General features: G+C 41.5%; 1 pseudogene; it reads right to left on the bottom strand.

Moving 5' to 3' along the window:
- Positions 1–20,089: 20,089 nt before the first annotated feature.
- On the bottom strand, positions 20,090–26,139 carry LOC116858362 (annotated as a pseudogene).
- Positions 26,140–27,607: the final 1,468 nt, after the last annotated feature.

Genomic DNA, 27,607 nt, shown 5'->3' with positions numbered 1-27,607 from the left:
AAAGTTCTCTGCTATAAGTTGTTCCAATATACCTTCTGCCCTTCTCTTTCTTTCTTCTTCTGGGATCCCAATTAAACCAATATTGTTTTGCTTTATGGTGTCACTTATATCTCAAGATCTCCCTTTGTGATCTAGTAGTTGCTTGTCTCTCTTTTTCTCAACTTCTTTATTCGCTATCGTTGGGTCTTCTATATCACTAATTCTCTCTTCTGCCTCATTTATCCTAGAGTAAGAGCCTCCATTTTTTATTGCACCTCCTTAATAACATTTTTGATTTCTACCTTGTTAGATTTTAATTCTCCAGAAAGGTATTCTCTAGCATCTTCTAAACTTTTTTTTTCAAGCCCAGCTAATATCTTTATAATCATCATTCTGAACTCTAGTTCTGACATCCTACTAATGGCCATATTTATTAGGTCCCTAGCAGTAGGTACTGCTTTTTTTTTTTTTTTAAGATGAGTTTTTCTGTTTTGTCATTTTGTCCAGAGAAGGATAGATGAATGAGAGAACAAATTGCTAAAAGGGTAACAATGACCACAGAAAATATATACATTAAACAAATGAGAAGAAACTCAAAACCAAGGGGAATCGAAAGAAAAAAAAATAAAGGAATATGATCAGGCTCATGACTAGAACTGAGCCACACACTAGATTTTGGGTGTATTTTGGTCTGTCAGAAGAAACAGCCTCCCAAAATTTTAAAGAAAGGAAAAAACATGTGTGTGTGTGTGTGTGTGTGTGTGTGTGTGTGTGTATGAAGAGATGGAATATGTTTGTAAAGATGAAAATTTAAAAATATTTTTAAAAAAAGAATTGATGACAAGAAGGTAGTTGAAAGAAGAAAGAAAAAAATTAAAAAAAAAAAAAAAAAGGAGAGAATGTGATCAACCAGGAGACTAGAACAAAGCCATACATTAGATTTAGGGCATATTTTGGTCTGTTAGAAGAAACTGTATCCCAAGGTTTTAAAGAAAGAAAAACTTACATAGATACACAAAATAAGGCTAAATAAAGTGAAGGGATAGAATATGAGTGTAAAAGTGAAATTTAAAAAGATTTTTGAAAAGGAGTTGAAAAGATAAGATGTTGGTTAAAATAGCAAAGAAGAAAAATTCAAAAAAAATAGAAAAAGAAAAAATAAAATAAAAAAATAACTTAGAGAGACTAAAGAATAGTAGAGAAAAGACCATGAATGCTATGTGCTGTATTCCCCTAGTGTTGGAATTTTGCAGTTCTCATTGATCGGTAAACTTGTTCTTGGCTGGATGCTCTTGGTGATATTCTGGGGGAGGAGCCAATTGCAGTGATTCTCAAAGGTCTTTGCCTGTGGTGAAACTACTCTGCCCTTGCCAGGGGCCAGGCTAAGCAATCTGCTCAGGTTTGCTCTCGGTAGCTTTTTTTTCCTGGAAACTTTATGTACGGTTTTGAAGGATGAGGAAAATGGTGACCTCTCAAACTCTGGACCTGGAGGAGCTGAGACCCTCAGAGAAAACCAATCAATCACTCCTGTGTCCCTGGTCTCCAGCCACACTCCATGCTTACCCAAACTGTGACCAAGCTTTTTTATCTTTGACATGCAACCCCGTTTGGAGTTTTCAAATCCAGCAGATTTCTGCAGCCTGCTCCCGTGTGACTTTTCTCAGTGGACAAAGGGAGGTCTCTCTGTATATGCCACTTTTAGGGCCCCTGCTCAAAGAGTAGTGGCCCAACTGTGCTGTGAATCAGTTTATGCCAACCTCGAGCTGACAGCCTACTCCTTGGCTCCATTTTTGCTCTCAGTGTCCCTACTCTGATACCTGGGAGCTCTGCCACACTCAGACACCTTAAGTCTTTCTGTGACTCTGAGGGTCCTGAGACCACACTGTCCCAGTGAGGGTTCCACAACTAGCTTAGCCACTAGAGTGATGTCCCACAGCAGAGAAGACTTCTAAAAGTTCTGATTTTGTGCTTCACTGCTCTATCACTTGCCAGTAGCCAGCTGGTGGAGGTTCCCTTCCCCCACAGTCTATCTTCCCAAATATGGCCTCAGATTCGCTTCTCCACATGTACTAGCTCCCAGAAAGTAGTTGCTTTTCTGTTCATAGAATTGCTGGTATTATTTTCTTTGATTTCTTGCTGCATTTGTGGGTGTTCAGAATGGTTTGGTAACATCTAGCTGAATTCCTGAGGTGAGATGAAATTTAGGTCTCCTACTCCTCCATCATCTTGCTCCTCCCCTTGAGATAAGCTCACTTTAAAAGATGTTTTCTAGTCCTGAATTTTATGACATTGGGTGCTTAATTTGGAACATACTGGCTACTGAGAACAAAATTTGGGTTGAAGAGAGGAATGGTTGAAGACATGATGAAATGGGAGAATCAGCATTTTAAAACTGTAAACAACAACAAAAATACACTCTCTTTGCCTGCTATTTGTAAAAGCTCTTTGGAAAGTTCTTTTATGAAGGCCAACTTTTCTTTTTCTTTTTTTTTTTTTTCTTGTAGATTTTTATTCTTTATTTTTAATTTTTTAAAAATTTTTATTTATTTTTTAAATTTCTTTTCAGTGTAACAGAATTCATTATTTATGCACCACACCCAGTGCTCCATGCAATGTGTGCCCTCCATAATACCCACCACTAGGCTCACCCAACCTCCCACCCCCCGCCCCTCCAAAACCCTCAGATTGTTTTTCATAGTCCATAGTCTCTCATGGTTCATCTCCCCTTCCAATTTCCCCCAACTCACTTCTCCTCTCCATCTCCCCATGGCCTCCATGTTATTCTTTATGTTCCACAAATAAGTGAAATCATATGATAATTGACTCTCTCTGCTTGACTTATTTCACTCAGCATAATCTCTTCCAGTCCTCTCCATGTTGATACAAAAGTTGGGTATTCATCCTTTCTGATGGAGGCATAATACTCCATAGTATATATGGACCACATCTTCCTTATCCATTTGTCCATGGAAGGGCATCTGGTTCTTTCAACAGTTTGGCAACCATGGCCATTGCTGCTATGAACTTTGGGGTACAGATGGCCCTTGTTTTCACTACATCTGTATATTTGGGGTAAATACCCAGTAGTGCAATTGCAGGGTCATAGGGAAGCTCTATTTTTAATTTCTTGAGGAATCTCCACACTGTTCTCCAAAATGGCTGCACCAACTTGCATTCTCACCAACAGTAAGAGGGTTCCCCTTTCTCCATATCCTCTCCAACACACGTTGTTTACTGTCTTGTTAATTTTGGCCATTCTAACTGGTGTAAGGTGGTATCTCAACGTGGTTTTGATTTGAATCTCCCTGTCTGCTAGCCATTTATATGTCTTCATTGGAGAAGCGTCTGTTCATGTCTTCTGCCCAATTTTGACATGATTATCTGTTTTGTGTATGCTGAGTTTGAGGAGTTCAAAGGCCAGCTTTTTAAATGTAATTTCCTTACCTAGGTAGCTAGGTATCTTAGGGTTAAAATATTTATGTAACTTTCCAAAACTATTTTTTGTCTGTGTAAAGAATACATAAGAATCTTAATCAAACCTGGAAATATAAGCTTGTGAGTACCAAAAAAAAAAAAAAACAAAAAACAAAAAAAACCAACTTATTAAATCCCACAAAATCCCCTAGGGGACTTTGACTGGGTTTCCCTTTAATTTATAAATTTATAAATTTAATTTATAAATTAATTGGGGAGAGAACTCAGATCTTTATAATAGTCTGTCTGCCAAATCATATACATAGTATTTCTCTATTTATTTAAACCATTTTTTTAAAAGATTTTATTTATTTATTTATTTATTTATTTGAGAGAGAGGGATAGTGAGAGAGCATGAATAGCTGGGGTGTGGGGGAAAGAAGGAAGAACAGGGAGCCTGATGTGGGGTTCTATCTCAGGACTCTGGGATCATCACCTGAGCTGAAGGCAGATGCTTAACTGACTGAGCCACCCAAGTACCCCTAAACAATTTTTAGTGTCTCTCCGAGTTTTATAATTTCTCATAGAATTTTTAAACATAATTAATTAAATTACTGGAAATTTATTATTTTATGATTTGTTGTTAAGGATGTATTTTGAAAAGTATTTTTTAAATATACATTTTTATCAGGGTAAGCAATTTCCCCCCCTATTTGCTAGATTTTTAATCATAAATGACATTAAAGATCTGTGTAAATATATTTTTCATACAGAATACATTTTTTTTGTATATAGATCTACAGTATATAAACACTTTTGTCTGTGTTTTAGTGTTCTGAATCCTCCCCTTTCAACATTTCTAAGACAGAAGGTTGTCACTGCTAGGTTCCTGGGAAGTAGAATCAGATAGAGCTTGGCATGTAGGATATTTATTTGGGAAAACCACCTGGTGAGGAAGGTGCAAGGAACAGGATTAATCCAAGAAGTCCAGCTGAGAGATGACCTGGAAGGAGCCTCAGTTGGCCTTATGGGGCTCTGGAGCTAGGATAGTCACTGTTGTCCAACTTAGGACACAGTTAGCTAGCCCTTACTATAACTGGTAGGTTCCATCATTGGATGTGGTCTACCTGGGGGAGTGATGTCACCCTGGATGAGATGACTCTGTGGATGAAGCAGTCACCAGAGGGTTGACACCTAGTGGAAGATTGCCAGTAGCCCCCACCCCAGAGCTGGGCAGTGAGCCCTTCATCAAAGGTACTCTGAGCAGCACATTTCAGTGACCACAACAGGGGTGATTGACTTAGCTCTAGGATGAGTCACCTCTATCACATAGAAGAGATCTGTATTGAAATAGCATCCCCTGAAACATCTGGATTGAAAATGCAGTACTGTATTTATTTTCCTTAACCTCAAAGTGCTGCATAGCATGGACCCACTCCTACCAGAGGAAAAGCAATCAGGTACTCTTTGTGGAGGAAATTAGCTCTCTCAAGTCAAACACTTTAGAGTGCTGTTAATAACTTTCTTCTTATGAAGGGACTGAGGTGGGGAGCCTGGGTGGCTCTGTGGGTTAAACCTCTGCCTTTGGCTCAGGTCATAATCTCAGGGTCCTGGGATGGAGCCCTGCATTGGGATCTCTGCTTGGCAGGGAGCCTGTTTCCACCCCTCTCTCTGCCTGCCTCTCTGCCTACTTGTGATCTCTCTCTGTCAAAAAAAATAAATAAAATCTTTTTTTTTTTTTTTTTTTTTTTTAAAGCGGGGGTACTAGTGAACATTTGGCTTGAAAGTTCAACAGTTTGAGTTCACTGGAAATCAGGGCACACACAAAGATACACTTGCTATTGCAAAGTGGTTCTGCTCTAATAATTATACACAAGTTCTAATATCCTACTCTGGGACTATATTAATCCACAGTCTTAGAAGGTAATGGCTATGCTACAGTTAGGTGGAAAACTAAAACACAAGAACAAAAATGATGATAGTTGTCAAGGAATATTGAAAGTGTGAGTATAGGCCTGGATGGAAATCCTGGTTGGCTGGGGCAAGTTTGTTTAACTCTCTGACCCTTTCTGTCTATTTCCCCACTCTATCTACAGTGAGATCACATGTATTTAAAGTACAGACTGCCTGATACCCAGTGAGAGCCAACATTTGATAAGCAGTAACTAAATTATCAGCCATGACTATATACTTTGATATGGTAAAATATATAAATATGTATGCATAGAAAAGTAGTTAACAGTAGTTATTGCTGGATGGATAGATTATGGATGACTTTTCTTTTTCATAAGTTGTTTTATATAATTTTTCTTAGAATAAAGAAAAAATTTTTGTACATTTATTGGTACATTTGTATTCAGAAAGGGAAATAATTTAAGAAAATAAAGTTAATGCATGATTTAAAAATCACACTATTTTCTACAGTGAACAAAGTTAACAAAATAATCAATTTTGTGGCATGACTGCTTTGCCTCAGAAGGGAAAGGACATTCAAGAAGGCAAATTTTACTGTGAAATTCTGGAAAGGCTAGACTAGTTGACTTCCTTCTAGAACAGTGCTTAACAAAGATGTAGCAGATACATTAACAGAATTTTGGTCCCAAATCAAGTTATCAGGTAAACACATACTTTTTCAATAATCTATATATAAATTCCAGCACCCAGTTACTTCTCCCTTATTAAAGACTCAATTAATAATTATTCAAAGGAAGGTATCCCTTACCTATCACAGAAGACGTCTCTGGTACAGTCACTGAGGAGCTCTCCTGGTCACCTCATATGCTCTCAGCTGTCCTCTGAAGCTCTACACAAAAGGAGGTGATGGGCATTGAGATGGAACCACTTCGTTGTATTGGGAATGCCCTGTGACCCTATGGTAATGGGGATCATGAAGTCCCATATTCCAAAACTTTAATAAACTTGTATTCAAGACCACCCCTCTATCATGCACAAGAAACTTGACAAATGATGTTCTGTAGCTTGGAAGATACAAGTATACTCTAACTCAAAATGATGCTCCCCTCAAGCATCCTCTGACCTTCTGTTATCCCAACCTCCCTCCATAGGCAATCCATAATCATCATCACTTCACCTTTCCTTCTTTTTTTCTTTTTAAAATCCATGTGTATTTTTCTTTCTTTCAATTTTCCTTTTTTATTATTATTTTTTTAATTTAACAAAGGTAAAACATGACTTGTGCAAAAAGTGAACTGGTATAAAAAATGCATAAAATTAAAGTTAACAATTCAACACTACTGTGTTGTCCCCACCCACCTCTGGAGACCTCACCTCTCTGCTTAGTAAATTAAGCAAGTGTGAGCATAACAGGCATGAGCCTTCAACAGATGCCTCAGCGCAAGATAGGACTTGGGTGACCCAAAGCCACTATAGTCACGGCTCAGGTAATTCCCAGAGTCATTGTCTCCTTGGGTTGGAAGACGGCAGCCCTTCACATCACTGGACATGTGGCTGAGGATGCAGAAGTAAGCTGCCTGAACCAGAGTGTCTGGTGGGTTGTGATGAGCTAGAATGAAACCACAGAGGATAAATTTCCATTGTTGTGATCCTCAGTGACATGAGGTAGGCAAAACAAAGGCTACTTCTGACAAAACCAAATTTAATGTGCCTCCACCAAGGTACATCCCTCTTTTTACCCCAGACTGAGGTCAGCTGTTCTCAGTTGCAGGTTGAGTCCCACACTCAATCCCTGAACCACGCTGAACCTGAAGTTGAAGGCAATATGCCCATTTATCCCACACCTAGCACAGTCCCTCTAGCTGGCAGGTCCATCTTCTAATAGCCCTAAGTTCTGCTTCCTTATGTTTGAGCTGCTGTTCCAGATTTCCTTCTCCAGCCTAAGATCCAAGGCTTCTTTAGAGTTGTACTCTCCTTCTTCTTGTCTGGACTCTTTTCAGAAATCAGAGCCCTTTTCTAAAACCCAAGACAGTTGCAGGGACAAAATTCAAGACAACATTATAATCAAGAGGAACATTTCTCTGTGATACAAATTGCATAAAAGCAAATACTTCATAGCTCCAGCCTGTGCAGGTGGAGTTAAGAAGGGACTTCTGAGAGCCACAGCCACCCCCTCCCCATACAAACTGAAAAGCAAGGACCTGATCTTACTTGCCTTTGAGGCATAGATCCTCATGTCTTATCCAGAGTATATAAGCAACAGAAATAAATGCATTTGGTACCACATTACCCAGTCTTTCCTCTCAGGCCATCTCTGTTTTTTTCCAATCACTGCTATGTTTCTGTTGGCCTGCTCCACATATCAAAGCAAATGGTTGTGCCCATGAATGTGCTGTCCAAGCATCTATCTAGTCCACTCCTCATCAATTGCCAAAAACAGTAAATCTATTACTTATTTGTCTAGCAGCTCAATAAACCAGAGGTATTTATGGAGGCCTCAAGCCTCAGTGAAACACCCTCTTATTAGGATAAGAACATGTAGAGAGTAAGTGAGTGAGGGGTGCCAGGTAGGGGCTAGTGATGGGAGGCATTAGGAAAATCTTTTTAGCACTGGATGGAGATGGCAGAATGAGCCCTGGAGGATGACCAGGTTGTAAGGAACAAAAGTCAGGTCAGAAGAAGTCAAGATGAAAAAAGGAAGAATGCTGAGTAGGTCCACACAGAAAAGTGACTTCTCCCACGTTTTGTCTAGAGACATCTGTGTGTCATGAAGCCATGGTTTTATTCTTCTCAGTCTTTTAAGCACCTGGCAAATAGTCAGATCACAAGAACATTTGTTGGGTTCAATTCTAAGCCAATTAAAAGTGGTGAAAACCCTTTTTGCAAGGTAATCAGTAAAGCAGATGACAAAAGGTGAACATCTGGAAATGAGGGCACTGCTGAATGGTGCATTTTGCTGGGAAGTCAAATGCAAATCAAGACTCTGGAGACCTTCTGCCGTACTTACCCCATAGTGAGCTACAAGTCAGCCCTTTTGTTCCTAAAGACTCTCAACCCCTGTCTCAAGTCTTCACATTTTCCTCATTTATACTTTGTGCACTATGAGCAAATAGCTTTTTATTTTAATGATTTTATTTATTTATTTGACAGAGAGAGACAGAGCAAGAGAGGGAACACAGGCAGGGAGAGTAGGAGAGTGAGAAGCAGGCTCCCTTCTGAGCAGGGATCTTGAAGTGGGGCTCCATGTGGGGCTCCATCCCAGGACCCTGGGATCATGATGTGAGCCGAAGGCAGAGGCTTAACGACTGAGCCACCAAGGCATCCCTGAGCAAGTAGCTTCTTGTTTCTCAGTACATGTCCTTGCTCTTGCAAGCCCAGTGTAGTTCACATCAAGACTGTAACTGACAATTCTACAAGAACATGTACCTAGAGCCAGCTTCAGGAAACACCCAGGTATACAAAGAAACATTTCCACTTTTCTGCAGCACCTTCTGAACAGATACTCAAACCCAACACTATCTTCCACAACTGTTTCCAACTATTGATGAGGGAGCAGGAGGCTGGCTGAAGACAAAGCAAAAGCTGGCACCTTGCACCCCCTCTCCATCCGATCCGCTTCGTTAATATGTGTAGCATTCCTCAGGCACCCCTGACCGCCATAAGAAACAAATAGTTAACTTGCAGAGATCACAATCCTGCAAGACAGGAATCTCCCAACTATCTTGATGTTAATGGCTTGCTAAAAGACAACATTGGTCTCCTGGCACCTTGTAGGCCCTCTTTAGCATATGAAAACTCTGTTGAAACCTCCCTTTCCCTCACCTTCCCCCAACCGCAGGGTACATAACCTGCCATCCCTCACAACCTGGGGCAGCAGCTCTTCCTGCCCACGGGTCATGTCCCCGTGCTTTAATAAACCATTTTGCACCAAAGATGTCTCAAGAATTCTTTCTTGGTCATCGGCTCCGGACCTCAGCCCACCGAACCTCACCTAGGTTCTAGAACTTCATCACTATAAGCTGTGAACTCCTACCCAGCAAAAACAGTTGCTTGAACACTGTACTCAGAGTCTTAACCAGTCTTCAGTCTGGCCTCTACCTGCACTGGGACATGTCATGCTCAAGAAAACACAATGTTTGAGGTGAGGGGAGTGGAAGGAAAAATAAATGATCATAGGAGAAAAAAAGAGAGAGGAAAACCAAGAAACAAACTCTTAACTATAGAGTACAAACTGATGACTACCAGAAAGGAGATGGGTGAAATAGGTGATGGGGATTAAGAAGTGCACTTATTCTGATGAGCACAGGGTAGTATATGGAAGTGTTCAGTCACTATATTGTACACCTGAAACTAATATTCACTGTATGTTAACTAACTGGAATTTAAGTAAGAAATTTTAAAAGAAGAAAAGAAAACGCAGTGCTCCTAAACCACAAAAATGTACCTTGTTTCAATGCACATTATCAAACCTTTTAAAGCAATTCTCCACTTACCTATTTTTTGCAATTATCCATTTCCTCTTAACTCCCCCAAGTCAGTATCCTTTTTTGTTCCTTTATTTTTCACTTCCCACAGCCCTTTTTTTCTTCCTTCTCTGCTCTCTTAAAACTCCAGTCCCCTTTAGGTCTTGGTTAGCACTGAGGTCAGTTTATATTGGAGTCTCTCTCCACCATGGCAGTAGTCTGAACAAAATATATCTTGCTGCTTTTAACAAGCTTCCCGTTCTGGTTTGTGTGTGTGTGTGTGTGTGGTGTTGTTGTTGTTGTTGTTGTTTTTTGACACACTCAGCCAAAGCTGGGGGGCCAAACCCTCCCTCGTACTAACGAAAGATGCTTCCTGACCAGTGAACATGGGACTTGGTGTAACTAATGAGTTAATTCACAGTGACAGCCTCAACCCTCTGTTAGCATAACCATGATAAAACCACTTTCTTGGAACATAAACATTCCTGATACTTTTCTTTCAGAGCCACAGGTCAGCTGATTCCCTCACTGGTGTGGGAGCTCTCACCTGCCAAGCAAACAACCCTAGCTCTTACAAGCTGACTCTTGTGGCTCCCAGTATCTTCCATTTGTGCAGGGAAGCATCAGTGGTGGGTTAGGAGGCAGTCATTCAGATCTGGTTGTCAGATAACAACCAAGCTTGTGATCAAGAACCAAGGTCTACACTGAACTGCAAACCACACCACTCAGAGCTATCACTGATTTAGCTCTGTGTGCCCGGCACTGTGGAGTATTCATAAATCATTTATTTTTATTTGATTTTCTCCAGCAAACCCATTTTACCAATGAGGAAACCAAAGAGTCAGGGCATGGACAAGACAAGCTTATGTGTTTTTTTCTCCAAACACGTGACATTGTCTAATGAACCACTAAGTCAGGGTAGTAAATATTTGACTTAAGAGAGACACCAAAGATCAAAGCAAAAGGTAGGGAAAACTTGAAGAATGAGGCCTTTGGGTCCTAGAGACCAGTGGTCACTGGGTTAACAAGACAGAATAGAAAGAAAGGTTGTCTGACCATACAGCTGGATAGAGGGCCCACTGCTGATATGTGGCCCAGGATGGAGAGAAAGCAGATGAAGAAAAGACAGAACCTTCAGAAGCTGAAAATATCTCTAGGTTGTACCCGGGGCAGTCTGAAGCTGGAGAAAGACCCTTGGGGTCCAAATATGGAAGCATCTTCTTCACATCTGAGTGCAGGGCAGAACTCATGGAGGCTGATGGTGCCAGAGAGTGACCTGGCCATGGCCAAGGTACCTCTGGAAAGAAGAAAAGGCAGACCCTGGAAAGACTGATATGTCTGGTATCCACTTCCATAGGTCTGCACTCAGGCACTAGTGGCGTGGTTTTGCTTAAGCTAGGTGTCCTAGAGAAAGAACCACCCCAGGCACTAGGTGGTCAGGGTAGTCTGGGCAAGGTCTTTGCGACCTAAGAAAGTCACTTTTTTCTTAACTCATAAAAAATATTTCCCCTAGCTTTTTAATAATGTATAATAATATTTTAATTTTTAAAAATTAAATACATATACATATAATGTATATAGGTATAATACATATATAATACATATAAAATACATATATAATACATATGTAACACAAATTATATATAAAGTACATATAATGTACATAAAAATACATATATAATACATATAATACATGTAAAATTTACCATCTGAACCATTTTTTAGTATATACTTCAGTGGCATTAAGTACATTTATGTTATTGTGCAGCCATCACAACCACCCATCTCCAAAATTGTTTTCATTGTCTCAAACTGAAACTCTCCAATTAAACACTAACACCCCATTACTTCCCCTCCCCGAGTCCCTGGCAACCTCCACTCTACTTTTCATCTCTATGAGTTTAATTACTCTAGGTACCTCATAGAAGTAGTATGTCTTTTGGTCACTCCTTATTTCATTTAGCATAATGTCTTCAATACTCAACCATATTGTAACAAGTGTCAGAATTTCATTACTTCTTAAGGCTAAACAATATTCCATTGTATGTGTATACCATATTTTGTTTACCCATTCATGTGTTAGTTGACACCTAGATTGTTTCCTCCTTTTGGCTATTGTGAATAATGCTACTGTGAACATGGGAGTACAAATATCTCTTCAAGTTCCTGTTTTCAATTCTTTCAGGTATTTACCCAGAAGTGAAATTGTTGGTGTAAAGTTTTGCAGGCGAGGTAAACACACCAGGTGAGGTAGGCGCAAGGCAAGATTTATTAAAGGCACTCTTCAGCAAAGTTTCAGGGCTCAGGAAAAGGGGAGCCAGGAAACGTGCTGGGAGGAGGTGGGCACCCTTGGGCAAGGTTCTGTGACTCCGGAGAGGGGAGTTGGGGAAGTCCCACTGGGAGGGAGTCGGTGAGGGTCTTTTCTCAGGCCAAGGCAGGGCATGGGCTCACATCCATACATGGTAAGGTATTTGGCGATCGGAGGGTATGGGGGGGGGGGTCCTGATACTTCTGTTTCCTGCATAGGTATCAGGTTACCTATGGAGATGTGACCTGGGCATACATCCTTTTGGCGGGAGAGTCAAGGGTTAAGGAAGCGGGGGAGGCTGGAAGATGGCGGCCCCGGCGGTCATTTCTATTGCTCCTCCTGCATTCCCCGGGCCATCGACCCAAGAGTTGGATCATATAATAAATCTATTTTTAATTTTTGAGAAACTTTTATGCTGTTTTGCACAGACGGTGCCCATTTTGCATTCCCACAAGCTGCACAAGGGTTCCAATTTTTCCACATCTTTGCTTACGCTTATTTTTTTTTTTAATAATTGCTATCTTAAGAGCTATAAACTTAAATCCCTAAATTAAGAAAAGTAGGGATGTTTCTATGCTTAGGGCCAAAGAACTCAGACATCAAAGTGTGGGGTGAATATAGCTATCCCTTTCCCAGTATAGCAGGTATAGTCGTTCATGCTCCTTAGACACATACTTGCTCATGCATGTTTGACTTCCTGTCCCAGTCTGAAAAGCCTATGAGGCTACAACCCTTGTCATTTTGATCTTCAGATATCTAGGTCTTAGTAAAAAGCCTGTCACACAGCAGGGAACACTGGCAGTGGTGTGTTTCTAGAACTCTTGATCTTAGACATGCTTTTCCCACCCACTACCTCTGAATCAACAATGTCTCCAAGTCCTTTCCAATCATACACTGGCTTTCCACACAGAGCAGAAAAACCCTTTATCTTCTCTTGCTACATTTCCTGATGAGGTTGGCTATAGACTACTGGATGAGCCATTTCTCATTCTTGGTAATCAGCTCCACATCTGTTCTAACTCCACATGGATACATAAGTCCCCCCTTTAAGGTGGAATGTTTCCAAAGTCCTACAGGCAGGTTAGTGAAAGGCAGAACCATGTGATAAGAAAATAAAACCTGGCATGGAATAATGAACATTGGAGAATGCAGAAAGTGCATCTTAACAGTGACAGAGAAAGATTATGTTTCACCATGCATATGGATAGTGGGTATTAGTCTGGGATTTGGGGGATGATTTCCAAATCAAGGTTAAAGAGCTTCAGGGAAATGCCTCGCATAGAGTATCAGCTCAAATCGTATTTCCTTCCCACTTGAGATAATCCTTACATATGGGATATTTAAATCCTCTCATTTCTTCAAGGAAGAAGCTGGTTCTGCTCCCAGCAAGGCCCTTGTCTTGGGGTTGGAGTGCAGAGGAGCAGGTCAGAGGGGTTGCAGCTGGTTTGGGGGATCTCCACCTGATACAAAGGGAAAGAGCATGTTTGGAGGAGGGGAAGTGCAAAACCATGCATGAAGGCCAAGTTCTGAAATCTAAGGTGAGTTTAGGACAATAGACACATATAACCCAGAGGGAGACATCTAAAACACGTATAAAGCTAAGAGCCTGGAGGATAGAATGAGGCAAAAGTGAGCAAACCAGTGTGTGTAGAGGGTTGGGGAGAATAATGGGAAAGAGGCAGGGAGCTACTAAATAGTATATTGAAATATTTGCTAATGTTCTAAGTCCAGTTGAGTTGGCCAGAGCATGGTGTGTGTGTGTGTGTGTGTGTGTGTGTGTGTGTGTGTATGCACGTGCATTTGTGTATGCAACTCAAGAAGTATGGAGGCTGGCTGAATTAAAGAGCTAGGGTTTTAGGGTCTGTCATACTTTAGGACAATTTAAGACATTTCAATCCTAAGACAATTCACAGACAATTCACAGCCTGAATCAGGGCTAGTCTGCATGACCCATAAAATATGGCAGAAATTACTGTATGTAATGACCAAGGCTATTTAATAAAACAGATTATGGCTTCCACCTCAGTCTCTTGAATTACTTGCTCTGGAGAAGCCAGCACTATGTTAAGAAGACACTTAAGAGAGCCTGTGAAGGGGTTTTGAGGAAGGGAAATGAGGTCTTGTGTCAATAGTGAGCACCTCCAGCCACGTGAGTGGTCTGCTTGGAAATGGACCTTCTACCCCCAATCAAACCTTCAAATGACTCCAGCCTTGGCCCACACCTGATGGCAGCCTCCTGAGAGAGCCTGAGACAGAAACACTCAGCCAGACCAGCCCCACATTCCTGAACCACAGACACTGTGAGACAATAAATGTTTATTGTTATTTTAAGCCACCAAATTTGAGGTAATTTGTTATGAAGCAATAGATAAGTAATACAGTATTATAGCAACATGAATAAAAGAAGGATCTTTGAGAAAATTTGTATTTCCCAGGATAAGTTTTTCAAAAATTATACATATATATATAAATGCGTAGTTTCAGATAAGTAATGAAAAAATGCAATTGCATTAATGCTAATGCTTTCAGGTGATTTATAAAATTTTGCCAACCCAAAAGAAAAAAAATGTGGACCAAGCAAGGTGACCCTTGAATATGGAATTCATATTAATATTCCCCCCATTTTCTTGTCCCCTGACAATCCTCAGTGAAGATTCATCAAAAGGCAGTCACCACATGCAAGATTAATGGACCCACTTTACAAGGGCAAGAGAGAAAAGCACAGTGTGACACTCCTGAAAGAAAGACAAATTGCCCAGAAATTAACCAAATGAGTATTTTCTTTGAGAGGTTAGCTTTTACTATAATTCTTGCTTGCTTTCTGTGATCTTTAGCATTTGAGTCCAGGATGGAGTCTTTTCAAGACTACATTTTTAAAAGACATCCTCATTCCAAACAATGAGACCAAGTTGCTTTGTCTTTTGTGATGGTTGAGTTCTTTCTCCACTTTATCCATTTGGAAATAATTTTTAAAACAACTCTAGTGGCTTCCCTGAAGCTGTCCATCACACAGTTCAGAGAAAGCATGGGCAATTGGGTAGTGTTAACCTAGCTCTGTCCTAAGTCCCCAGGGAAGTTGCCGGCTTCGATGACAAAGAAGTAACAGGAATGACTCATTGTAAACCTTTCCTGGAGGCTCCCGCCAGCAGAGGATTAGAACTTCTGTTATAGAAAGGTTTTTGCATCTCTTCATAAAAGATAGTGAAGAAAGAACTTATCTGAAGAAAGGATGCCCTAGATCTTTCCTGAAAAGTTAATCTGTATCTTTATGGTTGGAAGTGTTAGTGCATCAGTGGGGCAGTAATGACACCAGGGACTCATCAGTGTGAACCAGAAGGGGAGAGACAACAACACTGGCATCCAGTAGGAGTCCAGTTCTTGTGACACAGGGAATATTTCTTGGGGACTTTCAGGAATGCTTTGAGACTGGATGAGGGTAGAGCCAGAAAAATGTGACTCCATAGCCGTTAATACCACATAGAGAATCCCACAGAGTGGCATTCTGCATGATGCCTACATCAAAGCTTTAATGTTTAGGGTGTTTGTTCTATAAGGGAGGCTCAAAAGATGAGAATCAAATTGTTAGAAATAGGCTTGGTGGGGCGCCTGGGTGGCTCAGTGGGTTAAGCCTCTACCTTCAGCTCAGTTCGTGATCTCAGGGTTCTGGGTTTGAGCCCCACATCGGGCTCTCTGCACAGCGGGGAGCCTGCTTCCCCCTCTCTCTCTGCCTGCTTCTCTGCCTACTTGTGATCTCTTTCTCTGTTGAATAAATAAATAAAATCTAAAAAAAAAAAAAAAAAAGAACATGTGTTTCCTGAATACAGGTCTCAACCTTGACCTCTGTTTAACAAAAAAAAAAAAAAAAAGGCTTGGCTTCCTGAGTCAATATTGAAAGTCTGGAGTGAAATCTGCTCAGTTAAAATGTGTTCCCTTTGCTCCTCAGGGAGAGTTCCAGGACAGCATTGCTGTCATTTTGTATCTGGTAAGCAGAACCACCAGTGACAACCGGCAACTCTCTTCAATAAGAATTAGAATGAGGAGGTGCAGTGTGCTGTTGGTACTCACTCTTCCAGTTCCAGATATGAAGGTTGCACCTTGTACCTTTGCCTTGGGAATGACTTGAACTTTGGCCATTCAGCAATTCCCTGCTGGTGAGAGGGCCATCCTGGGTTAAGGAAAAATGGTTACAACTCTTCCTATCACATTTGGTAATGCCATCCCACTCTGTGTCATGTGATCAAGTTAGGAAGTCACTGTAATTTACAAAAGAATTATGACAGGAGGTGAAATGCTCTCAGTAGCCTGTGTACATCATGGCATGATAGGTCCTTGTTTGAGACGGGCTACCATCTTCCCTTTGTCTTCATGCCTTGAGGTTCATGACCTCATGAAGTTAACAAAATCCCCCCAAGTTGTCTATAAAAGAAATTTCAAAGGTTAAAGAAATGACAAAAGGATATTTATTTTAGGATATCCTGAGACTAGTAAAAAAATATTTTGACTTGATTTTAATATTTCTAAAACTCGTAATTTTATATTTTCCTTAAGAATATCAACAAACCTTCAAAAAGCATTTCAGTTTCCTGGCCTGTTTGAGCTCCAGAGTAGGCTGATAACATGCACATCAAAGCTCTCTATTGGCTTATCAATAACTTATCTGATCAGAGCAAAACCACAAAGGAGACATCCCTACCAGGAGCCCCTAAACAGCAGCACCCAGTACAGAAAGAAGTGTTCTCAATGAATTCCATGTGAAAGGCGCTGATTCAAGCAGTTGTTTTCAATTTAGTGTTTTTCTGCAGTGATCCAAGGGAGATTTTGGGGGGAAGGGGAAGTCAGAAGAAGGAAGGCAGCCAGAAAGAGGGGGTATAATCAAGTAAGTGACCCATGGGGACAGCTGGAGCTCAATCCCACTGAGCTCTACTCTTAGTGGAGAAGGTACCTCAAAGTTATTTCAACCCTCAAGGGATAAGGAAGAATTTTAAATTATTAGCATACATTTTAATGTTCATCTTAATATTATACAGTGCAAATAGCAGTTTTAAATGCAAATATCAGAATTTGACTCACACACAGAATCATCAAAATTATGCAATTCTTATTTGGCAGTTTACAATGCATCTCTCTCTTACCAGAATGGGTGGCTGCACAGAACTAACCCATCTGGTCTTATTTCACTTCTCCAGAGGTGCCCATTCTGCCAGTGCTATCTATATTTGACTTACTAATGAGTAAGGAAGGACTGAAAGAGAAGTGATGTGAGTTTCACAGCTTTCCCTTTCTTTCTGTCTCTTCATTTTCAGCGTAAGTGTTTGGTTAATATAGACAATTAACAAGAGTAAGAAAGAATATAATAGGGTTCCTTGATTGTTCCCAAATCTTTCCGCATTTGAAGCAAGTTCTGGTATGATCAGAAAGTGTAGCCCTTGAGGCTATCTGTTCCCCTTTACTCAAACATTGATGTGACACATTTATCCTGTACTTGCTTGTTCCCCAGATATCTTGAGTTTCTAAATCCTGTACTTGTGGGGCATCACGAATGTTCTATGGAAATGAGGAGGAAAGGAACAATGGTGGGGAATACATTGTATGACTGTCCTCTGCTCACACACATTCTCCAGGGCCCTATCAACCTTTACTTGCAACACTAGTCCAAAGATAGAATTACTAAGAATTTCAAGGTGTTGATAGCAGATCATTAAACCAGGTGTGAGGCTCTTCTCAATGTGAAGCCCCATGTGACTGGGAGAACACACCCTTGGGCCTGGCTCTGGCTGGGCCATGTATGCACCAAAGCCCCATTCTTTGTGGGTGGACAGCTGCTTCCATCATATGTTCAGACCAGTCCAGGTGGGAAAACTGAGTGGAAGACTCAGACAGAGATACAGGTGTTCACAGCCTTTGTTGCGTAGAGATGTGTGCTGGAGTAGATGGAGGGCACTGATCTCTTTCCTCAGATACCTCTGAGATTTAAACAGAAGATCCCAGGACTTCAGGGTTTGCAGAGAGCATTTGCCACTGGGAATTTTTTTTTTTTTTCTGTGTCAATCCCATCAAAGTGAAGGGCAAATAAATTTCCCTTACCAACTGGCCCCTTGCCATATGTTTTTGTCTCATTGCCTGTTGTGTACATTCAGGACTGTCACTGTCTGATAGGGTATTTGTAAGGTGCTTGCAGCCCTTGATAGGGCTGAATAGAGATAGGGGACAACCTCTTTGTGGAGGGAACACAGGAGCAAAGGAGCAGATGAAGCCCAGAGAGAACAGAGCTTGTTGAGTTCCCAGAATATACTCAGTTTAGCTGGAAAGCAGAATCTGTTAAGGGAGGAGCAGAGATGACTGGAAAATGTTTTCTTGGCTCTAATTCTAAGTACTAGAAAGGCTTTGGTGAATTGGGCTGATGAAGGAAGAGCATAAATATGCCTATTACCTTTTGGGTAAGCAATTTGGCAATGTGTATTTAGAGTTTTAATATGATATTTATATCTCCTGCCTTGAAATTACACTCTTAAAATTTTATTTTTATACACATTTATTGAAATATCATTTACTATAGAAAAAATTAAAAATAAATAGTTGAATAATAGAAAAATCTTCCAAATTTCCAGCTGAAGGAATGCTGTGCCACTAAAAGGAAATTATGCTTTAGAATAATAATTACAAACCTGGCAAAGAGTTCAAAATTAGTGACTGCATGTCCCCAGTTCCCCATTACAGTCCTCGTCTCTGCCCATTGTCCTGGGATAATCACTGATGATGTGCCTTTTCATTGTCCAGAGTTCCTGGTCACTCCATTCATAATACAATAATGGAACAGAGCTGCCTGTTGACACCCTAGGTGCTATATAAACTGGCGTGGGATGGTGCATGTTTAACAATTCCTTCTCCAGGAAACCACTCTGATTTGTAGCATATGCCAATATACACAGTTATTGAGATTAGTACAGTCATCCCTTCCAAGCCATCCAAGCAGACTCAGCACACCCGTTGGTAAATAAAACACTAGTGGGTAAAGATTCCACAAAGACAAGTGTGATGGTTTTTGCATGGTGGGGAGTAGTTTTCTTTGCTTCTTTGTGTTGAGTGGTGGGAGTCTGATACCCACTGGGCCACCATCTCTGAAGAGTGACCCTTGCATTTGAAGTGGGCAGGAGGGGTTCTGCTGCCCTTTACAGAAGAGTATCCTTATGTGTTCTGGCCTCTCCAGCTGCCAAGCAGGTGCTCCTTCCCCACTTTGAGCTCCACCCTCAGGGCAGGAAGACCAGTTCTGATCTCGACCATGCTCCCATTTTTCCAGTCTTCCAAACTGGGCAGAATAAGGAAAGGAAACAGCCAGGCACCCAAACTCAGTAAAAGGTTGTTTTATAGCATCCATGTGAAGAAATGAGGGCCAAACAGGAACAACTGGCAAGGAACTTGTAGAGAAGAGGAAAGCTGTGGGAAGCACTGGGCATTCTTATTCCCTGTGCTGGATAGATGGAAAGTGGGGGGAAAGCCTGGCTTTCTGAAACACTTCACAGTCCAGAATTTTCAAAGACTACAACCACATTGTTAATGCAGATTAAGAGGAACCCACTGCTAGCTAGTGGAGATCCTGTGAAGAGAACAATCCTTTGTCCATCTTTGTCAGTAATCCTCTCCATCCACGGTGCCAGGCCCTATTAGATCCTGTCTCCGAGCCAGTAAAAAATTGCATTGCCATCAGGGCCCCATGAATAGCGTATGCCTGAATGAGGGATCCTTTTTTTTTTTTTTTTTTTGCTGGAGGAGGGGATGGGATTGGCAGAGTCAACTGAGGCTTTATTTGGGAAAAGACACTCAAATTGGCTTTTAGTTGGGCCATGGACAAGAAGGGTACCCAGGGCAGTAGACTCCCCCCAGGGGTAGGCTGAGGACTGGGACTCTCTTAGGTGGGTCTCCTGTTTGAAATGTTCCCCTGCACAGATCCTTCCCCCAAAGGCTCTATGGCAGCCACAAGAGCTGGGAGGCTGAGAGGGACCACGGTGGTTGTTCACTTGTACAGGACAACAGATGACTGGAACACCAGCTTCACATCACGGGTCTCGATGTTCTTCACCACCATAGCCTTGGAGGAGCTGCTATGGCTGAAGGAACCAGCAGGGCCAAAGCTAGACTGGGAGATGCTCAGGCCATAGTTGAGGCCAGGGTTTGTGAGCCCCTGAGGGGCCCAGCTCAGCCCACTTGGGCAGAGGCTGATGGTCTTAGTATAGATACTCATGTTCTGCATCCCAGACTCCAGCCAGCTCTTCTCACCTCCCAGCAGCTTGTCGTAGGTGGCAATTACAATTTCCAGAGCCAGCTTGACGTTCATGAGTTCCTGGTACTCACACAGCTGCTGGGCCATGTCCTGCTTGGCTCACTGCAGGGCAGCCTCCAGCTCAGCCACCTTGGCACTGGCATCCTTAATGGCCAGCTCCACATGGTGCTTGGCATCAGCAATGGCAGCCTCCCAGGCTGGCCCTCTGGTTTCTGAGGGCCTCAATATCAGCCCGGTGTCAGCTGCTTCTCTGGTTCATCTTGGAAATCTCCGTCTCCACTGAGGTCATCCCTTGTTTCCCAGCCAGTGTCTGCAGTTCCTCGTACTTGATCTGGTACATGGTCTTGGCTGCACCCTGGGTACGGTTGGCGATGTCTTCATATTGGGCATTGACCTCAGCGATGATGCCATTTATGTCCAGGGAGCAGCTCTTGTCCATGGATAGCACCACTGATGTGTTGGAGATCTAGGACTGCAGCTCATGATCTCCTCTTCATACAGCTGCCTTAAGAAGCTGATCTCCTCAGTCAGCCCATCCAGGTGGGAGACTAGTTCTACCTTGTTCATGTAAGCTTCATCCACGCCCTTCTTTATGAGGACAAAATCATTCTCGGTGTCTGCAGGCTCTTTGATCTCCTCCTATTTATTCTTGAAGTCCTCTACCAGCCCCTGCATGTTGCCAAGCTCCACCTCCAGCTTCTCTGGGCCCAGGGTGTCCAGCTGCCACCAGAGGTTGTTGATGTAGCTCTTGAACATGTTGTCGTTGTTGCTCTGAGTAGTTTTCTGCTGCTGTAGAAGGCTCCACTTGGTCTCCAGAATTTTATTCTGCTACTCCAGGTGCCTCACCTTGTTGATGAAGGAGGCAAATTTGTTGTTGATGGTCTTGATCTCCTGGGTGTGCATAGCTTTGATATTGGTGCCATGCTTTGATCTTGGGCTTCCATCCTCCAGAACTGTGAAAAATAAATTTCTGCTCTGTGACATTTTGTTATGGCAGCCCAAACAGACTAAGACATGTACTTCCATTCATTCATGAACTATTTAAGCACCTACTATGTTTTAGGCACTGCTCTGGGTACCAAGGATACACCAATAAAGAGCAACAACAAGGAGTGCCTGGGTGGCTCAGTGGGTTAAAGCCTCTGCTTTCAGCTCGGTCATGATCCTGGGGTCCTGGGATCAAGCTCCACATAGGACTCTCTGCTCAGCAGGGAGCCTGCTTCCCTTCCCCTCTCTCTGCCAGCCTCTCTACCTAATTGTGATCTCTGTCAAATAAATAAATAAAATCTTGGAAAAAAAAGAACAACAACAAGAAATAAATAAAATACCTGCCTTCAAGAATCTATTTCTTATGGGAGAAGACAGACAGTAAATGATGTACTATATTGAAGGTGGTAGGAGCTTTTTCCCAAAAAAGTTTTTTATAGCTTAATTTTTAAAACATGGATACAATGAAGATTTATGCATTGCATTTGGTTGTTACATCTTCTTAGTCTCTTTCAATTATGACATTTGAAGAGACTGGGACAATTGCCTCATCAAATGCCCACATTCTGGAATTGTAATGTGATCTCATTTGTGACACATGACATCATTTGACTTGGTCCTGTCCCCCCTGTATTTCCTGAAAACTAGAAATTAAAATAAAAGGTTCAGTTAGGGGGCACCTGGGTGGCTCAGTGGGTTAAGCCGCTGCCTTCGGCTCAGGTCATGATCTCAGGGTCCTGGGATCGAGTCCCGCATCGGGCTCTCTGCTCAGCGGGGAGCCTGCTTCCCTTCCTCTCTCTCTGCCTGCCTCTCTGCCTACTTGTGATCTCTGTCTGTCAAATAAACAAATAAAATCTTTAAAAAAAAAAAAAGGTTCAGTTAGATTTAATGTAATATTCCCATCAAGAATATTTTAACTTGACACAAGTATTTCCCAAGCTTTCAAACTATACCAAATTTGGTTTAATAGCTCCGGGAATACTATGTTGCAACTCTACTGTTTTTTTTTGTTTGTTTGTTTGTTTTTTTCCTTATTCTTCCATTTTGGGTGTTAACAATATAAGTTACTTCACTAAGCAACTTATGAATGTCCACACAGTTAATCATGCTGGATTCAAAGGTTGATTTTGGATCAGAATAACCCAGGATCTTCAGTTTAGCAGTTGGGTTCCTTGAGTTTTCTTTAACAATAAATCCTAAACAAAAGAGTTTTCAAAGATCTCTCCCTTTTACTTTCTTTCCATATTGATATCTTCTGAGGTTACTTGAAGAAGCAAAATCAAAGTCAGTACAAAACTCACCCTTGTGATGTTGTAAAAAAAAACTACATACACCTGAAAATTAATTTCCTCCAAATTATGGACTCTGAAAAACAACCTGAGGGTTTTGAAGGGGCGTGGGGGGGGGTAGGAGGTTGGGGGAACCAGGTAGTGGGTATTGAGGAGGGCATGTATTGCATGGAGCACTGGGTGTGGTGCAAAAACAATGAATACTGTTATGCTGAAAAGAAATTAAAAAAATAATAATTAAAAAAATATTAAAAAAAGAAAATAATAAAATAAATAAATACAAGGGCATTTTAGGAATGGCATATTGGACTGGTTTATAACAACAGCAAAATGATACAATGCCTCTTCAAGATGACACAGATATGCTTCATGCTTGTATATAAATGCAAGTATATGGACAAATGTAATACAGAGTGATTGCAAGCAGCCCCTCAAAATTTCCTTTCATATGTATCCCTTTCCCTTCCAGAGTGAAATCTTGTACTGTAGGTAAAGCAGGGTTTAATATGCATGACTCCAAATTAATCATAACTTTTATTGTGGTATAATATACATAACATAGAATTTATAATTGTAACCATTTTTAAATGTAGAGTTGAATGACATTAAATGTATTCACATTGTTGTGCCTCCATCACAACCATCTATCTTCAGAACTCTTTTCACCTTGCAAAATTGAAACTCTGTACACATTGAACAACTCCCCATTCCCTCCTCCCCTCAGTCCTCAGCAATCACCATTCTACTTTCTGTTTCTATGATTTCAGTTCCTCTAGGTATCTTATATAAATGGAATTATATGATATTTATATTTTTGTGTTTTGCTTTTTCACTCAGCCTAATGTTCTCAAGGTTCATCCACATTCAGCATGTGTCAGAATTCCCTTACTTATTTATTTGACAGACAGAGATCACAAGTAGGCAGAGAGGCAGGCAGAGAGAGAGAGAGGAGGAAGCATGCTCCCTGCTGAGCAGAGAACCTGATGCGAGGCTCGATCCCAGGATTCTGGGATCATGACCTGAGCCAAAGGCAGAGGCTTTAACCCACTATGCCGCCCCGGCACACCCAGAATTCCCTTCTTTTTTAAGGCTGAATACTATTCCACTGTATGTACATTCCATATTTTATTATTTAATTCATCTGTGGATGGACATTTACATTGTTTCCACTGTTAGCTATTGCAAATAATGCTGCTATGAATATGATGTACAAATATCTGTTTGAGTCCTGCTTTCAATTCTTCCATTCAAATGTAGAATTGCTGAGTCATAATGTAATTCTATGTTGGAGTTTATTTGTTTGTTTAGAATAATCATAACATTTAATGGTAAATATAAAGTATGGTAAAACTTCTGCACATAATAATAAAGAAATCCCAATGTCGATTTACACTTTCAGTTAAGGTCTTTTTCTTCACCTTTATCTTCAGGTAAACAAAACTTATGAAGCAGAAACTTGTTTTCAGTTTCCAAGACCATCATCTCAGTGAACCTATACATAATCCTCTTTAGGACTCATATAAACACTTCCAAAGTGGGCTAATCTGCAGAAAATAGTCCAGGCAAATGGACAGAGAATTATAAGAACTAATATAACAGATGACAAAAGCATTAATCAAAGATGCAAGGTATGGCTTTCAACAAGGTACAAATTCCAGAGAGATTTTTGTAATAGGAAGAAAGAAGGTAAATTTTAGACACTGGCCTAGGTATGCTGACTCAGGCTGGCTTTGATGAAGTAGAATGTAGGTCTGTATGTTGCACTGGCCATGTTTTTTAAATCAAAACATGTCAGAAATTGGCCCTGCCTTTTTTTTTTTTTTTTTTACAGTTTTCTTATTTTTCCAATTGTTTTTTCAGTTTTTATGACTTTCAAAAGTCAGACCAGAAGTCTGAGGAGAGGTTGACCTTTGACATTGGTGATAAAGTGGTTTTTAAGGAGAAAAAAACTGGAGGAGGGAAAGAAGAAGAACAAAAAGAGGGAGGAGGAGAGTAAGATGAAGAAGAAGGGGGAGGGGAGGAGGAGAAATGGAGGAGAGAACCAGTAGCTAATGAGTAAATGGGTAACTGTAGAGACCTGATGCCAGTAGATGATTTTAAAGTTGTAGTTGAATAAGGAAGCAGGGAGGTAGGGCACAATCAGCCAGTGCTCCCAGTGTCTGGGGGAGACCCTGAAGCTGAAGGACAGCATAGGAAAAGCCAATGGCCTGTCTCTGCCAATAAGACACAAATTATTTGCTCTGGAAACTAGATCTACCCAGAGACACAGGGATCCCCGAGCTCAGGACCCCATCTGAAAATCTGGAATTCTGGGACATTCTCCAGACAGATCCTAGAAATGCTTCGTGGAACTATTCCTCCAAATAGCATCTTGACAAAGCATGGATTCATGACCGACAACAGGAATCATCCAGCCAAAGGAGGTCTGCCTTCCATGTAGACAACTGCTGAACTCATGCAGAGGAGTTGCTGAACACCACCCCTTCTGTCATATGGAATCATCAACAGATAGCCAGATGGGTCTCTGCATCTTTTCAACAAAATTAGGCATGCCTTTGCCTTAGTGCTCCCACTATTCTGGATCCCTGGCTGCCCATGTTCCCATTCGATCTTGCTACCCATCATAGCATGGAAGTTCATGTCCAGAATGTGAGGCAGCTTGTCTGCTGCCTGGACCCAAGGTGCTGAGAGAGCAGGTAGGGATAGATGGGGCAGAGGAACCATTCAAGGGATAATGGCAGTTCTCTTCTCATTGTGCTTCTTCCCCTACTCAGTAATTACTTCTGACTGCAACTTTCAGATCTTCTGGAAAGCAGCTTGTCTACACTGTGGGACTCATGCCTCTCCCCCATAAATGAACTGACCAAAGGCTTTTCTGCAGATGTTTTCTGTCTGATTACTTAAATCTAGCATCTCCCATAGAGGGCTTTAATGTAGAAAATGAGGCACACAGGTACATGATAATTGCATTCTAGTCTGGTTTAAATTGTCTTTGATGGGATTTTGGAGTTAAGATGGCGGAGAAGTAGCAGGCTGAGACTACTTCAGGTAGCAGGATATCAGCTAGATAGCTTATCTAAAGATTGCAAACACCTACAAATCCAACAGGAGATCGAAAAGAAGAACAGCAATTCTAGAAACAGAAAATCAACCAATTTCTGAAAGGTAGGACTGGCGGAGAAGTGAATCCAAAGCGACGGGAAGATAGACCGCGGGGGGGAGGGGCCGGCTCCCAGCAAGCGGCAGAGCAACGGAGCACAAAATCAGGACTTTTAAAAGTCTGTTCCACTGAGGGACATCGCTCCAGAGGCTTAACTGGGGTGAAACCCACGCGGGGTCAGCGTGGCCTCAGGTCCCGCAGGTTCACAGAAGGATCGGGGGTGTCTGAGTGTCGCAGAGCTTACAGGTATTAGAATGGGGAAGCTGGCTACAGAGACATAGCCGAGGAGTGAGCTCTCAGCTCGGGGATACCTTGAAACGGTCGCAGGCTCGGTCAGCTCGGAGCATGGCCGGAGGTCAGGGTAACGGGAGTAATTGGGCGCTGTTCTCTGAGGGCGCACTGAGGAGTGGGGCCCCGGGCTCTCGGCTCCTCCAGGCCGGAGACTGGGAGGCCGCCATCATCATTCCCGTCCTCTGGAACTCTACGGAAAGCACTCAGGGAACAAAAGCTCCCGAAAGCAAACCCGAGCGGATTACTCAGCCCGGCCCGGGTAAGGGTCGTGCAACTCCGCCTGGGGCAAAGACACTTGAAAATCACTACAACAGGCCCCTCCCCCAGAAGATCAACAAGAAATCCAGCCAGGACCAAGTTCACCTACCAAGGAGTGCAGTTTCAATACCAAGGAGAGCAGCGGAATTCCAGAGGAGGAGAAAGCAAAGCACGGAACTCATGGCTTTCTCCCCATGATTCTTTAGCAGTGCAGTTAATTTAATTTTTTTTCTTTTTCAATTTTTTTTCTTTTCTTCTGCCAATTTTTTTTAACCTTTACCCTTTTATTTTTTGACGTTTTTAACTAGTTTATCTAATATATATATATTTTTTCTTTTTTATATTTTTTCTTTTTTCGTTTTCTTTATTTAATTGTTTCTTTTCTTTTCTTTTTTTTTTTTTCTGAACCTCTTTTTATCCCCTTTCTCCCCCCTCACTATTTGGGATCCCTTCTGATTTGGTTAAGGCATATTTTCCTGGGGTTGTTGCCACCCTTTTAGTATTTTACTTGCTCCTTCATATACTCTTATTTGGACAAAATGACAAGGCAGAAGAATTCACCACAAAAAAAAAGAACAAGGGTCAGTACCAAAGGCTAGGGACCTAATCAATACAGACATTGGTAATATGTCAGATCTAGAGTTCAGAATGACAATTCTCAAGGTTCTAGCCAGGGTTGAAAAAGGCATGGAAGATATTAGAGAAATCCTCTCCGGAGATATAAAAGCCCTTTCTGGAGAAATAAAAGAACTAAAATCTAACCAAGTTGAAATCAAAAAAGCTATTAATGAGGTGCAATAAAAAATGGAGGCTCTCATTGCTAGGATAAATGAGGCAGAAGAAAGAATTAGCGATATCGAAGACCAAATAAAGAAGCTGAGCAAAAGAGGGACAAACAGCTTCTGGACCACGAGGGCAGAATTCGAGAGATAAGTGACACCATAACAGGAAGCAACATTAGAATAATTGGGATTCCAGAAGAAGAAGAAAGAGAGAGGGGAGCAGAAGGTATATTGGAGAGAATTATTGGAGAGAATTTCCCCAATATGGCAAAGGGAACAAGCAAATCCAGGAAATTCAGAGAACCCCCCTCAAGATCAATAAGAATAGGTCCACACCCCATCACCTAATAGTAAAATTTACAAGTCTTAGTGACAAAGAGAAAATCCTGAAAGCAGCCCAGGAAAAGAAGTCTGTAACATACAATGGTAAAAATATTAGATTGGCAGCAGACTTATCCACAGAGACCTGGCAGGCCAGAAAGAG

The sequence above is a fragment of the Lontra canadensis genome, unplaced genomic scaffold (assembly GCF_010015895.1).
Source record: "Lontra canadensis isolate GAN:19392208 unplaced genomic scaffold, GSC_riverotter_1.0 scaffold135, whole genome shotgun sequence".
In the NCBI taxonomy this organism is placed as follows: Eukaryota; Metazoa; Chordata; class Mammalia; order Carnivora; family Mustelidae; genus Lontra; species Lontra canadensis.
The sequence above is the reverse complement of the archived record's forward strand: the minus strand, read 5'-3'. Positions and strand labels throughout refer to the sequence as shown.